The sequence below is a fragment of the Echinops telfairi genome, unplaced genomic scaffold, assembly GCF_000313985.2.
Source record: "Echinops telfairi isolate 266 unplaced genomic scaffold, ASM31398v2 ScPeMD7_31;HRSCAF=116, whole genome shotgun sequence".
Taxonomy (NCBI): Eukaryota; Metazoa; Chordata; class Mammalia; order Afrosoricida; family Tenrecidae; genus Echinops; species Echinops telfairi.
Window position 1 is genome coordinate 5,459,620 of NW_022103928.1, and position 5,468 is coordinate 5,465,087.

Sequence of the window (5,468 nt, forward strand, 5' to 3'; positions counted from 1 at the left end):
TAAGTTGTGTAATCACAATCAGATCTAGTGCTCCCTCCCACATACATTGTTTCCTCCCCCAACCTCCTCACCCTCCCTATTTCCACCCTCCCTATCTCCCACCCCCACCCCTACATCCCCTATAAACCCTTGCATCAGTTCTTATCTCTATGCATCTACTGCTTCTGTGCTTCACAAACTGGAAGCCCCAACAGAAACAATAAAGAACAAAATAGAGTGGTAAGAATAAAATAAGAATTATATAAAGATAAAACACAAATACAAATAAGGAGTAAGAAAGAAAAGTCCACCATCAGTATTTTAAAAGTCAAAGAAGAAATTTTTGTCATGGAACAAGCAATAATACTTGCACCTAGAACAATTTCAGGATGAGTCAAGAAGGAGGTCAACTGACCAAGTGTCAAGTTCGACCCAGCATCATCAGGATTACAATGATCTCTATCTGGTAGTAAAGCTGTTCTAGACCCTTGTCTGTGGCTAGAGGGGATCTGCCAGAGGCTCAATCTGACTAGACACTCTGCAGATGGATTTTGGGCTCCCACTGTCCTCACAGCCTTCTCCAAATTAGGTGTTCACAATTTAAGCTCTGGTACTTTTTCCTAAGTCATATTTGAATTGTGTTATTATCATCTCTGGAAGACACAAGCTGTGCTTCTTCCGTGTGGACTGAGTTGATCCTCACTTAAATTGGCTGCTTGATTAAATACAAGCTTTTAAGATCCTAGACACTATTCTGATTGATAGACGGGCTCCAAAGTGTGCTTTCTTCACCACACTTTGCTGTAGCACCCTTATCTTCAGTGACCCTTTCATGAAGGTGCGTATCAAGCAGGGCCATGTTATCAGAACTAACTTCTTGGGATTAGCGATGGAGTTCAGTGGGAGCCCAGAACCCATGCATCCATGCATGGGATATGCACAACTCAGATTCACTTTGGCAGTCGTATTATGACAAAATCAAAACACCATAAGAGCAAGTACACCAACAACAGCAATAAATAACCAGCTCAAAAAAAAAAAAACTAAAGACAGGAAAACAAATACCATAGAAACAAAACAGTAAAACACTGTCAATCATCCCCCTGGAGTATAAGGCAGTTTCACTGAAAACGTCATCAATTTTTCCATTGATGCATCACTGTCAGTATGAAGAGTCTGTGTGGGTAGTGCCACCATGAGCCACGCACAATTCGATTTTCCATTTGATTAAACTATGTTTACCCTAAGTATGAGGATTGGTGTTAGGGGGAAACTTGTGTGATTCTTGGTCACAATCTTGCACTCTCCCCCACGGTGGTTTTCTAGAAGACTTCAGGTAGTCACTAAGTATGAGAACAATAAAAATTTTCATCTTATCAATGAGAAAATTGTAGCATGCTCACAGTCCCCAGTCCTTATGCCCAGGCAAGTGGCAGGTGCTCCAATATACTCAACACTCCCCTGCGCCCCTGCAGGCTGGGCTTGGAGACCAGACGTCATGAAGCAGCCTCATACTCATGTGACCCCATCCATATATGTCAGCGTGGAGCTCTGATCCATAGGGTTTCCCATAGCTGCAGCTCTTTCTACTGAGGTACTCAGGGTGAACGCCACACTCCCACCTCTCAGCTGATGGAATTCATCATTTGAACCCCTTAGAGATAAGGGGGCAGCAGGGTGGGGGCAAGCTTAGAAAGCAGCAGTTTTAAGGGGGACTTTGTATCAATCATGGGCGGTATCCTTTCCTTCTTTTTCTGCTATATACCCCACACCACCATGCCTTTGGTGGATACTGAAAATGCAGAATATTACAAATGCCAGCATCTTATCCCAACCACCCCGCCAAACTAGAACAGGTCATTCCCACTTTGCATCTGTCTGGAATTATACTAGAACTTTAAACTGGTTCATTCTGGGATGGAAATGCAAATTCTCAGCAGAGGGGTTGAACCAGAATGAATGAGTTGAAAGCCTGGGATTACACACCAGCATTTAATATGAAGGAAGGGGCAATAAAACATACACAGGCTTACCACAATCATTCCCAAACTCTGCCCAGGACTAAATAAACCTACGAAAAATGTAACCAAAAGTATACTATCATTTGTGTTTGTATAAAAAGAGGGTCATTGTGCACACAGAGAGAAGTATATATGTGGCATTTGCTGGTATTTGCATAAAATTTTTCCCCATTACACAACAAATGAGAAACCATTATATAAAAGGGAGACTTCTCATTAGAGTCTAACACTTAAAGTTTTGAACCATAGAACTGCTTTGCTTATCTAAATAATTTAATTGATTCACCTCTGCTTTCTGTTGTTGATTTTGCAGAAGCAACCCCTACTTCAAACCTGCCTGTTCATGGGACATGAACCCATTTTGGCCCAGCAGGGCCAGCGAACCTCTGGTTCGTCCACTCAGCTAAATCCAGAAAGATCTGGGCAGCTTTCCATGCTGTGGCCTCACTGTTGGGCACACAATAAACACCTCCTTCCCAAAGACAAGGCACCCCACCCACCTCTCAGCAGTCCAAACTGCACCGACTCAGTTTCCCGCCCACCCTTCATGTCCCTACTTTAGGAGTGTGGCCACATAAATCATCTGCTCCTAAAGGAACTATCTACTTAATGGGCACCACTTGCCTGGTAGCTCTTACATCCAGCCTCCAACCAGCAGCCACCACGGAATCACAGGCATCCCTCAGCTCGTGTGTCCACGGGACCTGTGAAGACCATGCCAGGAGAAGCCAGTTAAACCTTTGGGTATTTCTCAGTTCGTTCCTCTTCCAGGTGAAACGGTGTCCCTTCCTTCATTGAAAGAAAAAGACATATTGCTGAACAGGCTCAGCAGTTCTGAACCCATTACTGTCCAGTCAACTCTGACTCACAGTGACCCTATGTACATTGGAGGAGAACTGTGCTCCATAAGGTTTTCAAGGGCTATGATCTTCTGAAAGTAGATTGCCAGACCTTTCTTCTGAGGTACCTCTGCACAGACTCAAACCTATCATCTCTGAGCAGCCGAGTGGGTTACTTAGCCATTTCCAGTAGAGGAAAACAAAAAACAAAAAAATGAGGGTGTATTGTTTTTAGCAGATTCTCAAAATGATTTCTGATTCCAAAAGGCATAAGCATCATTGTTCTAGAATATAGTTCCCATATCAAAACTATCTAAAGCCTTTTTAAAAGTACAGATTCTAAAGCTCTGCCCAGACCTCTCAAACCAGAATATCTGGAAGCAGTGCCTGATAATCAATTGCTCTGGCTTACTAACATTTGAAAGTCACTGACAGCATGGTGACTTAAGCACGGGACTGCTTGCCAAAAGACTATTAGTTCAAATACACCAGCTGCTCCTTGGAAGAAAAAGGAGACTGCTTCCCTGAAAAGTTACAGTCTCAGAGTTTGAGTGGCTTCGGCGACATTGGGTTTGCATATAAAACACAGGATCAATGGATAGTGCAAAAGGTTACAGTGCTTGTCTGCTAACTGAAAGGCTGGGGATTAAATTTCAACCAGATGCAACTTGTAGAAAAGGCCTGGTGATCTGCTTCCCCCAAATGAGCCATTAGAATCTCTCTGGAGCACAGTTCTACTCTGATACATATGGGCTGGCCACCAGGAGTCCTCTGCTGGCATAGGTGTGAGACATGTGCAGTCGCCGCAGCCTTTTCCTGGGTTAAAGAGTTGATGTACTCTTTAGAAAACGGTTACTGGGGACATAGGCGGGGGTGGGTGGTAGGGTTGACCTGGAGTAGAGATGAAACAAACTCTTCCCAAGAGGGAAAAAAAAATTTACTATTGGCTTGGATTTCCCCCAGCATTGCCTTTCCCTTAAAAACCAGTGTGTTAGAATCAAGCTCAGAGAATCAGAAAACTAAGGCTTTCTGGGATGCCCTAGTCAAGCGGTTTTCATCGATAAGTTTTTAAAGCCTGACATATTTCAAGGGGAAAAGAAAGTCTGACTTGTTTATTGATCATGCACTTAATTGCCATGTGTGAGAGTTTGCACTCTCCATGTATGACTTATGAAGGGGCTAATCCAATGTTAATTCAGGCCCAGCCCGATACCTTGACAGACAGTCGAATGCTTAGAACTCCAAAGGAATGTTGACACTGCTTTTACAACCTGCTGAGTCTCCATGCCAGGCTTTCTTGTGATTGAAAACCTCTTCCTCTGATTTCCCCCCAAGTTTTCTTATTATGAGTCAAGATCTGTCCATGTAAAATCCCTTTTATGCTGGTATTTTAATTGAACACTAAAAAATAATAGTTCATGGAATACAAGATTTAGTGTAGCACATAAAAAGCTAAAATGTCAATAATAAAAAAAATATCCATATCACTCAGATAAATTATGGCAAAGCCCTAAAACTTGCAACCCTATGAATACTATATAGTCTGTGGTTGGTTTTCCATTTTCACCCCTGAATGCAATAAATTACTGAGTGTTAGCATTCAGCAGTGACTTGGGTATGGTACGACCAGACACGTAACTCTCCCCTAAAAACATCACAGTCATTTTTTATCATATTTGTCTTTCCAACTCTTTATTAACTCCACCAAAGAAGCTTATTGAAGGCCCACCTTCATTGTGACCTCAGGGACTTCCCACTAGTAAAAACAAAACAAATTAGAACCCTGATATTCACATACATACCAGGGAAAATCAATAGTTTTAATTTTCGCATTGAGGCCCACAATTTTCCACTGACAGCCTCAGCAGGTTTTAATGGACACAAACAATTTACTTTTACTGTTTTAATTGTTTTTAGTCAATCACTTTTTATTGCCCCTCTACATCTGACTAAACAAATTAATCGAGCTCTATTCATAAATGATGACTTGGTAAAATAGCCGGTTATGTATATTTTACTAGTTGATCCTCAATTACAGGCAGCGTTTAGAAATAGCAAGCCCAAAAGGTAGCATTCGTCATTAAAGCAAATCATGGAGTAAGTCAGGAGGAAAAGGGCAGAGAAGGGCATCGAGGGCAGCCTCCAGCAGGCCTGCTTCTACTCTGGGGACTCAGGGCTGACATCAAGCTGGTCCCTGGGGAGGAGACATGTCGGGGTCATGGGTTTCTGGGATGGCAAAGGGCCTGCAAGCCTGGAAGGCAGGTGGGAGCTGTTGTGTCTAGTTAATTAGGAGACTCCATCACAGCCCCAGGATGCCTGAAGTCAGTTACACTCACTGGCTGCTGTGTGTGCAAACCATTTTCCTTGGAATCAAATAAATTCTCTGTACTTCTTTTCTCCAAAGCCATGATATCCTGAAGCTGAGGGCTTTTGGCCTGCAAAGAAGTCATTTTGAGAATCTTTATGCCCTGGAGGGCATGAATTGTTCAGTAACTAAAAAGTTGACCATTTGAACCTACCCAGAGGTGCCTCCAAAGAAAGTTCTGATAATCTGCTTCCAAAACGTCCCTGTCATGAAAACCCTACAGTTCTACTCTGAAGTACATGGGTTTACCATGCGTCGGAATTA